Below are 13,687 nucleotides of genomic sequence, written 5' to 3' on the forward strand. Positions count from 1 at the left end.
CTACTGGAGATGATTAGCGTCCTCCAGTGGAATGTCAACGGCGTTCGTTCTCGATTACCGGATCTCATTGACCTTCTCGGTGACTTACACCCCAATATTATCGCGCTTCAAGAAACTTTTCTCTCTCCAACGGATACAGTCAATCTTCATTTCGGCTGTTATGAACCCTTTCGTGCGGACAGGGTTGTCCATCGCCCTTCACCTTCCGGAGCTCGTGGTGGTGTTGCGACTCTCGTCGACAAGTCTCTTCCGGTAGTCCATCTACCATCTCCAGCCTGTGTCGGTGTGGAATCTCTAGCCTTGAAGATTCACTCCTCGGTTGGATGGTTCACCCTCTTCAACATCTATGATCCTCATAGTAAAGCCACTAAGGCGTTTTTCAACCTTCTCCTTCGGGATGTAACCACTCCCGTCTTAATCTTAGGCGATTTCAATGCCCATAACATTCTCTGGGGCAGCTACAAGACAGACGCACAGGGCTGCCTCGTCCAGACTTGGCTGGAAGACCACGACAATCTGGTCCTCCTCAACAGCGGTGAGTCGACTCGTCGCCCAACTAAGGGTCCTGATGGTGCACTAGATCTCGCTTTTGCGAGTACCGACCTGGCTATCCATCTCCCTTGGTCTGTCATACTTTCAGGCACCAGTGACCACCTTCCGATTCACATGGGCGCTCCATCTCAAGCAGATAGCGGTCATACTGGTCCAGCTCACTGGCACTACCCTGCGGCTGACTGGAAACGCTTTCGCATTCTTTTGGATGATTCCCTATCAACTGACCCCTTGACAACTCAGTCGGCTGAAACTATTATATTTCAAGCGGCCCTGGCAACGATTCCGGTTAAGCGGGGAAGTGGTTCCGCAGCCCCCCGCCAGCCTCCTTGGTGGGATGCCACATGCACGAAGCAGGCCAAGACTGTCAAAGCGGCTCGTCGCAGGGCCCAATGATCGAGTCATTCGTTGGATCAGGTCGCTTACAAACGTGAAAGGGCCCTTTTCAAAAAACTAACTAGAGAGACGAAGCGTAACAGTTGGAGAACTTATTGCAATAAACTACATGCTCACACTCCTTTGACTCAGGTCTGGTCTCAAGTTCGGTGGTTCAAGACCGGCACGCGTCCACGGAAGCTAATTACGTTGAACACCGGAGACAAGGTGGAAACGGATCAAGCCCAAGTCGCAGAGTGCCTCGCGCAGTCTGTTAGAGCGGATATACATCCTCAGCCAACGCTCGGCCCGGAACAAAAATACCAGCCTGAACCACTTTTGGAGCAGCCACCGGCGAGATACAATGTCCCTTTCTCGGAAGCGGAGTTATACGAGGTCCTCTCCGGCCTTCGCAACACCTCCCCTGGGAAGGACAACGTCTCCAACCTCATTATAAAGAACTCGACTCCGGCTTTTCGAACGGCACTCCTAGCGCTCTATAACAGCCTTTGGGCGGAGGGCATCATGCCTTCTCGTTGGAAACATGCTGTCTTGCACCCCATTCTGAAACCTGGGAAGCCCTCTCTCGATGCCGCGTCCTACCGCGCTATCTCTCTGCTTCCTAATCTCGGCAAAATTTACGAGAAGCTGGTTTTAGGAAGACTGGTCTGGTTCCTAGACCAGAACGCTGTTCTGCCTGCAGAGCAATCGGGTTTTCGACGTGGGCGTCGAGCGACCGACAATGCGATCCGCCTTGCTATGGCAGCCCAAGGCGCTCTCGCTACGAACAATCACTGCCTCGCGGTCTTCTTAGGTCTGAAGGATGCTTTTGGCAGTGTTCACCACCAGGCGCTGCTCTACAAACTCCAACACCGGGGCCTTACCGGTAATCTTCTTCGTTGGGTGGAAGACTTCCTCAAGGATAGGACCTATCAGGTCAGGGTCAATGGTGCGCTCTCAGCCACTTACCTCGTCACGAGAGGCGTTCCTCAGGGCAGCTCGATCAGCCCCACCCTCTTCACTGTAATGTTGGACGGGATTCCTCAACTATGCCAGAGACATGTTTCCCAAGGGGAGCACGCCGACGATATTGCGGCCTGGGTCTGTGGCCAAGCCCTTCGCTCCTTATACGGCTCCATGCAGCAATCGCTTGATCACATCGCGGAGTACGGTGCACTCTGGGGGCTCAACTTTCAGCGACTCAAGTGCCAGTTTATGCTTTTCTCAAAGGAGACTACCATCCCAGGCGATCTCACTCTCAGTCTCGATGGCACTCCCTTAACCAAAGTCCACTCGTATAGGTACCTCGGTGGTATTTTCGACGACCGACTCACATGGAAGCTTCACGTCGAGGCTCTAGACTCCTCTTCTCTCAAGCGCCTCAATCTTCTGCGTACTGTCTCAGCGACCGCTTGGGGTGCCAGTAGAGGCGTGCTAAGGCTTTTGTACACCCACCTCATTCGCTCCAGGCTGGATTATTCCAGCCCCCTCTATGCGTCCGCAGCCGCTCCTCTGCTCGCCTCTTTGGACAAAGTCCAAAACGCTGCTCTACGGGTCATCCTTGGTGTGCCACGGTCTACACCCATTGTCCTAATGGAAGCTGAGGCCGCAATTCCACCGCTGAGTTTTCGTCGCACTCTTTTGGACCTCCATACACTTGCTCCATGTGGCGCAGCGGATACCCCGACGTTTTATCCCGCTCTTCTTTGGGACAACCTGGCTCAACTGGAGGTCATTGAGCATCGCTTCGCCCCGGATCGGCTTCCTTTTCTGCTCCGGGCGTGGAACAAGGCTAGGGAACACAATATCTCCTGGCTCTTTCATTCCTCCAGGGGTCATCTTCCGCCCACGTCCACTCCTCCCTGGGAACCTCCCAAGGTGACGGTCATCTCCCGTTGGCTAACTACTCGCAAAGGTGACCTCTGCTCGGACGCGCTACGACAGTTGTTCCTCGCGACGCTCGACATCTACGCCAAAGACGCGACGGTTATTTACACTGACGGGTCTCTCGCCCCGGACTCGGGAGTCGGGGGTGCCGCCTTCGCCATTCCTTCTCTCGGGGTCGGTGCTCGGTCTCTAGTGGATCCCGGCCATCCCATAAACAGGATAGAGCTGTTGGCCATTCAATTGGCACTTTCATACGCTTCCGCTCATCTTGAAAGTTCAATAGTCCTCTGGTCCGACTCCAAAAGCGCGCTTACGATGTTACATTCGCGTTCAAATGATCCGGTAATCACCGCTATTCATGACTTATGCGACGGGTACTCCTACTCAGTGACTCTTTTGTGGTGTCCTGCTCACGTCGGCGTAGTGGGCAATGAAACGGCGGACGGTCTCGCGGATGTCACCAGTCTTCCGCGTCCCTCCAAGGTGGACTTTTTCCTCACGGCTACGCTCTCTGAATTGAAATCCGCGTGTAGTAAAGTGGTTACCAGTGCTTGGTGGGACTCCTGGCAGACCCGCGCCACCTCCTACGCGCTCAGGGAAGCGAAGCCTAATCCGGGCTCTCGCGAGATTGTGCGGCGGCAGCTTCCCAGGCGGGATGACACTCTTTTGGCGCGCCTCGGCTGCGGACGCCTTCCCACGAAAGCAACTCTCTTCCGCTTTAATTTGAGTAGCTCGGATTCTTGCTCGAAGTGCGGGGCGGTAGATACCGCGGAGCACATTCTCTTCGCCTGTCCATCCCAAGTTGCAGCACGGCGAGGTCTCCTTAGTAGTCTCCATAAGAGGGCTCTTCCCGTCTCTCTGACGGGTGTGTTGAAAGCGGTCCACGCCGGATTTTCAGACGTTATTTCCGCCACTTGTGCTATACTTCGCAACGCTGTTCGGACTTGATAACTTTCTGCGGACTATTATTATCTCGTTTCTTTTTTGGTTTTGTTATTCGATTTGTCGCGTATTTTATTTTTGTTTTGTGTGTTCATTTTATTGCATTGTTCGCTTTTAGTGTTTGTTAATTTTTCCATTTGTTTTATTTTGAATCTGGTGCGCTTGGTGTGAAGGCTCATTGCTATATACACCAATATTCATTCTCGTTATTTTGCCCCCCCCCCCCATTGTTTCCTGCTTTAAAATTATACTAAATGTCACCAACAGATGGTGTCTAAAGACTACGGCCTGCGGAAAGGTCAAGCACTTAGTACTAAAATGCTAAGAGAGCTCGCGCTCTTGGTCACGTGCCTTCCTCGGTGTCTGCTAGTTGTCAATTCCGTATTTTATGTTAGGCTTAGACGCCCCGAAATTTATCTAGACCTTTATATACATTTCTTATATCTATGATTGACACCTAGCAGACACCGAGGAAGGCACGTGACCAAGAGCGCGAGCTCTCTTAGCATTTTAGTACTAAGTGCTTGACCTTTCCGCAGGCGGAAGTCTTTAGACACCATCTGTTGGTGACTTTTAGTATAATTTTTAAGCAGGAGATAATGGCTCTCGCGACGATAGCACGAGCTTTCTTACCGATAGATAGCGCGTTATAATTATAGCCTGCAGAAATTACGCGTTTCTGCTAGCTGTCGCCTCCGTATTCACTCCCTTTGAAATATTTTATCTAGACCTTTATATACGTTTCCTATATCTATGGGAACGACTCATAATTGCGAAATTCACAACTCCGAATACAAAATTCTCATAAATTCCCATATCGCCGAATTCCCATTTCTCCGAATTCCCATAACTCAGAATTCCCATTACGTAGAATTCTCATATCTTCGAACCAAAACCCCGAATACAAAATTCCCATAATTTCGAATTCCCATAACTTCGAATTCCCATAACTTCGAATTCCCATAACTTCGGATTCCCATAACTTCGAATTCCCATAACTTCGAATAGTAGTTTTTTGGGTACGGAAATGCTAATTATTATTCTCAACTCAATGGTGAAGTTTGTTTTCATTGTAAAGCTCTCTTGCGGAAGTGAATAGGAGAAAGCGTGTTGATTTCAAATAAATGATGAAAAAAGGACTATAATTAACGGAAATAAGGAAAGATTCAATAGGCCATATCATAAGTAACATAATAACAGTAAGTATGACAATTAACGAGATTTACAACGGAACTGATTTTCATAGCTATTGCGCAATCCAGATGTTTTATCAGCACAGAGCCCCCTAGTGTCTAAAACACGCGAGACTTCCGCCTAAGCCAAAATATCTGGTTTCCGATAGATCGGCGGAATATTACACTTAATTGATAAAATAAAAAATAAAATTCGGCGGCACGAGCCCAAATATGTTTTTTCGCACGCGTGATTCGCACGCGGGTTTCAAAACAAAGGCAAAGTTCCTCACGACTCCAGAACGGGCTCTCCGATATTAGGATTATATTCTTAAAGAAAATTATTCACCAAGGACGGTAACTTCAAGAGAGTATCTTTGTCGCAAAAAGGTTCTGTAAGGAAATTAGAATTAAAGCAATAGAAAGTGTCCTACTTATTGTAGTTATGGCACCTATGGCTATATCTAGTTATATATTTGAAACTCAGGTATTATAAATATCATACGTCTATAATATTTTTCAATAAGTATATCACTTTGGAAAATATTTTACTAACGTCTCGTAAGAGCTAATCACAGAGTGACGTCATCATGGCACGAAAATCGCCCCGCTAGACACGATAACGAGCAGACGCAAAACGTCACCGAAGTCCATTATAAAGTCTCTCGTATCTAGCTCTCAGTAAAAGTTTCGCATGTAAAACATAGGAAAACTTATTTAAATATGTACTGGTGAAATAACATCACCCGAGTTCAATTGATAAATTACCTATACTTGAAAATTATCATTAATTATTATTTGTAATTTAAGATTAAATCTTGTCACATCAGGGCCGTGCCGAGCTTTCGTGGGGCTTCGATTTGCACTCCCCCCCCTTGAACTTTTCCCGTGGGCACCTTCAGCTTGCGGGCCCCCTAACAGTCCCTCATGGGCCCTTTTCAACGGGACAATGCGGATTTCCCCCCCTCCCACTTTCCCCCCGTCTGCACGGCCCTGTGTCCCATATCAACTTATTTCATATCTCAATCTGATAATCACCCCGATAATCATCCCCGATCATTGCCAATTTATTTGTTGAGAATTTGGAAGACGTTTTATGGACGATATTATCTTTGTGTGGTCAGGCAATTGACAAAATTTAGACGCTTTTCACCAATCTATTAATAATATTAATTCGAAAATTAAATTTACTTTAGAATTAGAAAACTCTGGTCGATTATCGTTTTTAGATATTAATATTGAGAAAAAACAAAATGGCTTATGTTTCACGATGTACCAAAAACCAACTCATCCAAAAAAGTTTCTAAATTTCAATTCCAATCATCCTCACCAGGTGAAAACATCAGTGCTAAAGGGTCTAAAAAGCCACATTGAGAAAATATCTGATAATCCCATTTTAGATAAACAAATTATAACTAATCAATGAACAAGCTCGGACTATCCTAAAAATTTGGTGACTTCTATTCTGAACCAAAATATAGTTCAAAATTTAAAACCAGTTGATTCTGAAAAATTAAAAACATTGGTTCTCCCATACATGAAGAACACGACGGAAAAATTAAAACGTATTTGAAAACCATTTGGTATAAACCTAGTTTCGAAAACCACTATCACATTAGGAAAACAACTTTCAAAATTAAAACCAAAAATTTCCGAAGAAAATTTACGAGGTGTAATTTATGAAATTCCTTGCTCGTGTTCTAATGTATACATTGGAGAAACCAAACGTTCAATTACCGATAGAATTAAAGAACATAAAATTTGTATAAAGAACTGTGATTTGACAAATGGTATTGCGAAGCATATTTATTCGAAAAAAGGGTACTTTAAATTTAGATAGAGGCTGTTCAGAAATAACTAACTGGGGTCTACTTAATGTTTAAAATTATATTTTTATTGTAGCATTTATTCCATTTGGTATCTGTTTTGTTTCACGTTCTTTCTTTTTTTTGTCATACATGCGCCCGAGGGGCTGATCACTCCGCGTAATCGGTATACAGAGCCGTATCTTTGACTGTACTAATGGGATTACGCGTAATCTTTGAATTCCCTGCCTTTGGCAGTGCTAATCTAAGCATAATCCGGTGTACAGACTTTGTGAGAGTGGTTAGCCCCTCGCATGCGCCTCACGCGACATGCTTTAAAATCTCGTTTTTTTTAAATTTATATTAATAGGATTAAAAAAATGGATTGATAAAGGGCCACGGCTCGAAACGTCTTCGAATAATAAATTTATACCGTGTGATCTTCTCCAGTTTCATTGTTTTTTAATCACAGTAATCTCTTTTAATCAGTCATTTAAATTTCCATGAAAAAAGATTTGACCATTATTTCAAATAATAATTTAGAACATTGTTATTTTGTTATATATTTTTTATACTCACAATATGATTATAAAAGTTTTACTTGCGTTACGTATTATTTTGTACCCTTTGACGTTTTCAGTATAGGGACGTCACCACTGCCTTAATTAGCGAAAACGCACCAAGGACCGAAAGTCCATTTCGAGAAAATCATTGAAATTCATTTGGAAAAACCATTTAATACGTTTTTGCTTAATTAATTAATAGACCTTCATTCAAAAAAATGCTATTTGCAAATTTGTTACTATCTAGTTTATACCAATTAATGTGTTATTGCACAGTAATTTAAAAATATCATGACTGATGACGCGTCTATATCTAAAAAATATTTAAGCTAGAAAGGTTTGTTGATTTAATAATAATAATAATATTTCGCAAAATAAAACTCTGCAGACAACCACAGAGGCAGAGAGTGTAAAGCCTATACGTGGTGGTTAGATTCCATTAAAAATTAGATTAAAGATTTGAAAGCTCTACAAAAAAGTTTAAATAGATTTCTTATGTTAAATTTAAAAAAAAATTTAATTTAACATAAGAAATTAAGAATTTTGCGGAAGCCAAATGCCAAAAAAGAATTCCGATACTCAAGAACGAAATAGCGGAATTGAATTCTGAGTGACATTCTCCCTGATTCCAGCCCAGCACCGTAACCAGGATTTGATTTCGGAGGGAGCACACAATGGGAAACAAAAAAAAGCCATACGTTTCGGGGGAGGTGGACTTGCCTCTTGGCCCACCCATCTGGCTATACCACTGCATGCTCCTCTCTATTTGAACTCTGTTTGAGCCCAAAAACCAACCTTTTTCTATTTGACTAGGCGAAAACCTAACTTTTCACCCTACCCCTCTAAGACCGAGGGGTAAGACAGTCTCATATAATCTGTACACCGAGTTCGTGCATTTAGCACTGTTAAAGGTACATATTTTCAAGAGTTCGCGAGTTCCATTTAGCACTGTCAAAGGTACGGCAGTGTACACCGAGTTCGCAGAGTGTCTTACCCCTCGTCTAAAGCCCTTTCCACACTAGCTTCATTTTTATCGCGGTACGAAACCGGAATAGTTGGCTCGCGTCCAGACGGAAGCTTAAACCAGTTCCGATAACGTGATCGGTTCACTTCGTCGTAGTGTGAACAGAACTAGCTCACTTTATTATCAAACCGCGATCGGCACGGCCAGAAAATGTTCGGCGTAAATAATGCCATTTTATTACTCCTTATGTTTTTTAAGTACCGTATACGTAATAGACATAACAGATATTTAAATAACAAAAGAGAGATAAAATATGGAATTGAAATATTAGCATTAGCATTTTTAAAGAAATGACCGAAGGTTATTAAAAAATTGTTGTATTATTTTAAACAAAATAGCTCGATAGCTGATATTTATTTTAGATAAGCGTTCACCTTCATACTGTATATTGTTATTATATTTAAATAGACTTAATTTTAAATTTTTTAATATTTAATTTGTCAGGTAACCAAAAGTCATATATTACTAACGTTATTCGATATAAATATTTAATTTAAAGATTGCAAAAGAAATACTTTTTAATAAAATGTTACTGGCACGGTTGGTGCGTCCACACGCACTTTAAAAATGACGGAAAGCGCGCCGAATACGGTTAAACCGGGCTGAGACTACCTCTGGCAAAAGATTCCAAATCCGTGCACTTCTGAAGAAGAAGGAATTTTGTAAAGCCAAGCATCTAGCAAACTTTAGATTATACGTAGGGCAGGTCTTCCGGGTGCATAATGTCATTTTGTCATCTGTATTAAAGGTCGGTGACTTAACAATTTTGAAGAGTGTGACCATATCCGAAACACTTCTACGAACGGAGAGTGGCCAAAGGTGAAGATTTCGTAAGCGTTGGCTATAAGGAATTTGACCAGGCAAATAAGACCGAGGCTACTTAAGGTAGTAACTCGGGAAATTACGCTGTACGCGTTCCAGTGCTGCAATATCCTTATTGAGATAAGGATTCCAAACTAGAGACGCATAGTCCAGCACTGGCAAGCACATCGAACGAAAGAATGTGGTAGATGCGGGCGTAAAACCAGTGGTTCTACGAATAAGACCACAAAAGCGGCGAGCTCGCTTGCTAGCGTAATTAATGTGGGAGGTCCACTTTAGATCTCTTGAAACGACGACACCGAGAATCTTCATAGAGTATATACGGTTAAGTGGAACGCCATTAATATTATAGGTGACATCATCAATTACCATGACGTTGCATTTTTTAATATTGAGGGAAATGTTGTTGGCCACACCCCAATTGAAAATACTAGTGATGTTATCTTGCAAGTTCAAAAGATCCGCGGAAGATCCAATTGTGAGAGATATATAGCTGTCATCCGCATACTGATATAGATAAAATTTTGAAGTCAACACAGACGGCAGATCAGACAGAAAGACGTTGAAAAGTAATGGTCCCAAAATCGAGCCTTGAAACACTCCAGAACGCACTGGAAGGTACGTGCTGAATTCACCACGATAGGTCACTCGTTGAAAGCGATTGGATAAAAAATCGCGAAGCCAAAGCAATACCTCACCAGTGATCCCGATTCTTTGAAGTTTAAAAATAAGCCGCTTGTGGCAAACGGAGTCAAACGCTTTTGACCAGTCAAACGACACCACGTGAATGTCAGTTGGGTTACGCTCATCGAGAAAGGAAGACCACTCGTGGAAAGACTTCAGAAGCTGGTGCGTGCAAGAGCGACCCTTAGAAATCCATACTGCGAGGTAGGTATTAAGGAACTGTCTTCCAAGAACTTATTAAGCTTCTCGTAATCAATCGATTCCAGTAATTTTCCAACGACAGACGTGAGTGATATAGGTCGATAATTTGAAAGATCGTTGCGCTTGCCCGACCCTTTGAAGACCGGCACAACATTAGCAAGCTTCCAACCAGAAGGCAGAGAAGACATTGATAGTGATAACTTAAACATTTTCACCATCGGGTCAATTATGGCAGGAGACATCAATTTAAGAAGCCTAGGATGTAATACCATCCGGCCCACAGGCCGATCCATTCTTCAAACGTTTCAAGGCGTTTTTTCTGCTGTCGAATCGGATGGTAGAGTTAAGGCAGTGTCTGACGTGCTAAAGCTTCGGTAGAAGAATTCACCAAAGGCCTTAGCTATGGCCAAAGGACATGATATTTGCCCATTCTTTACTTTAAACGAAGACGGTGGAGGGAGTTGGGACTTTGAGCGGACGAAACTCCAAAACCGCGTAGGATAAGTAGCAATGGTATCATGCAAATTTGACACAAATATATCATATGCACCTCTAGTCTTAGTTCTCAATGTGTTGTTAAAATCCCGATACTTTAAATCAAAATCTCTTCCCAACCATTTCGCCTTCCTAAAAAGAGAATTCTTCACGTGGCTCGCGTGAACAAGACCAGCCGTAATCCTGGGCGGATGCTTCTTTCCATGAATGGTTATACTCGGAACATTGTCCCTAACGCATGCCCAAAAGAGATCAAGCCAAAGTTCCCAAGTCACATCAATATCACTTGAAGAAAAAACAATGTCCCAAGGAGCGTAGTACAAAGTGCCTGCAAGATCATTTTTAGACCGATCTTTGTAATTGAGAATAGTTCGATGAATTCTCTGAACAAAATACCGAGGTAAGTTCAGGCTTCCAGCAACCGCAAAGTGATCACAACCTGGTAGGCTGTCTCTAGTGTGAGTCTCAGTGAGGAAACGTTCGTCATTTATGAAAACCAAGTCAAGGAAGTTATTTCCGCGTGTGGGATTTGTTATACCGTCTGTTGAAGTCCAAGGCCAAACACAGTATCGCAAAAAATTTGCTCCTTTGCTGTACGAAGAGACGGATTCGACCAGTCAACATGTAGGTTAAAATCTCCCATTAAGAAGAAAACATCGTGCGGTGGAAGAGTCTCGTGTAAGAAACCAAGAAGGTCACTTACATCCTAAGGACTGACAACTCTCCGCGAGTTGAATCGCAACACATTTTAAACTTTATTTTTGTTTCTGAAGGTAGTTTTGTTCGAATTTGAGACCCAAACGTGCTTTGGCTCGTATATACAGCCGTAAAAATAATCTTTAGACGAATTTCCGGTTAGGAATCCTCCGATTACGCAATCACCCCACGACAGACCATCATTAATATCATTAACCGACGTCTTTCAGTGTCATAATAATGGTTATTATGGCAGTTATGATATTATATATTAAATGGTATATTTTATTTTTAATAATAAAATATTATGTAGTATCAGGGGATTTTAGCATATTTTACAATTGTTCTCTTTCTGTAAAATGAATAGCATCGCTCTTCGATTAGGAAAGCCCCAAAATTTGTCATAATTTAGAAAAAAGGCTCCGTTGAAAATTCGTAGTTTTTAGGTTTGGCCCGAGGGGCAGTTCACTCCCATGATTAAATCTGCACTCTTGGTTGACTAAATCTTATTAAATTTGATGTCTGTAGCTTTGGCTGTATTGAATTTAATCCGATTAAATTTAATGTCTGTAGCTTTGGCTGTATTAAATTTAATCCAATTAAATTTTTAACCTTGATTACTTCTGCACTCTACGAAGGAGTGAACTGCCCCTCGGTTTGGCCTCGGGTTTGGCCCCGTTGGGCGCATTTCATTTCGCCGTCTAGCTTACCTGCAAAAAGTTCCGATTCCTCGTCTGCTTTTATTTTTTGTTGACGTACTTCGGTAAAGCTAAATTGTATCCAAAAAATTCCAAATTCGATTTCAAAGAACAAAATGAGCAGAAATGTTTAAAAAAATTAAGACTCGATGCAATGAAGTGAATAAACGACTACAGGCCAGCTCTTATTTTCAAGGAGTCGGTTTCTACCTAACCTAACGTACATAATCTCAGAATGTTATAGAATTTTAGGAACGTGTGAAAAGTATGGGAGACGTCACACTGTGATACTACTCTATTTCCCATTTTCTGTATTTCTGCTTGAAATACTTTAACACAGTAATAATAATCTAAACTACTAACGCCCCCATTTCAAGTGAAAATGGACTACAATTTCTTGAAAACAATATTATAACTTACGAAAGTTAGTTCCGCCATTTAGATCCCCAGATTTAATTTTCATAAACCATGGTACGGATACTAACAAGGAGAGTACCCGAGGTGGTTTTTCTGATTTTGTTCAAAGTCGGGCGTAATGTAGACCAATATGAAAATAAAATTTCCCAAAATGAAACGGTGCACTATCCATTGGTTTTGCCATGGCAACCGAAAATGTTTTTGACCACTTAAAACAGAAATGAGATTATTTCCTTATTTTTCCCAAAAATATTTACAACTTTAACCCAAAAATGTTAAAATTTACCCAAAAATGTTCCAATTTACCTAAACGTGATCGAAATTACCTATTTCGTGATTTTATTTTTTTTTTTAAATTTTCGTAGGTAAAACCGAAAACATTCCATGCTTTTTAAAATGGAGAGTTTTTGTTTAAAGTGGTCAAAACATTTTCAGCTTCCATGGCAAATCGAAAGGGAAGTGCAACGTCTCCTTTTGGGAAATTTCATATCTCAGATAGGTCTACATTATATCAAAGATAATTTAAACTCGTACCCTAGATTCGAATACTGAGAGCTTTCCCATTTACGGTTTTGTTACGAAGCGTTTACCCTTTTCCGGCACGTGACCTCAGAAAAATCGGGCTCCATCGGTTGCGGTAAGGCGCAAACCATGGAGCGAATTTTTTCTGAGTTCCAGCGGGAAGTGGGTAAACGCTATCGTACACGCGCGAGAGAGTGATTTCGAATCTAGGGTACGAGTTTAAATTATCTTTGATTATATACGCCCGACTTTGAACAAAATCGGCAATTAACACATCGGGGAGTCTCCTTGTAAGTGCCCAGTTTGTACCCTTATTAGAGACTCTTATATTGGGATAATTACTTAGGTGGGGAATGAACTAGTGGCGACATGGAACCTAATCATCGCCGATTAAGTTCTATTTCGTCGGTAGTTCAATTCGCCACGTAATTATTCTAATTGTACTGCTCTAGCTTGTACCAAAATATTTTTATTGTTAAAAACTTGTTATTAAAATAAGCTGATTACCACTCAACTGAATAAAATATATGATTTAATATAATATCATAATTAACATAATAATCATAAGTATCACTGAACGACGTCGGTTAATGATATTAATGATGATCTGTCGCGGGGTGATTGCGTAATCGGAGGATTAGAAACTGCAAATTCGTCGAAAAAATGACACCTACGTATTATATACCAGCCAAAGCACTTCCTTCAAACACCAGGGTAATGTTTAAAATTTGTCCCGATTTAATTTGCAAAAATCTGTTCGTCGATGGGATGAACATAGGCGTGCGCAGGCATTTAAAGCAGGTCGGGCCAGCTTATTTTTTACGCCCTTTTA

The sequence above is a fragment of the Leiobunum rupestre genome, chromosome 6 (assembly GCF_980474605.1).
Source record: "Leiobunum rupestre chromosome 6, qqLeiRupe1.1.hap1, whole genome shotgun sequence".
NCBI classification, from domain to species: domain Eukaryota; kingdom Metazoa; phylum Arthropoda; class Arachnida; order Opiliones; family Sclerosomatidae; genus Leiobunum; species Leiobunum rupestre.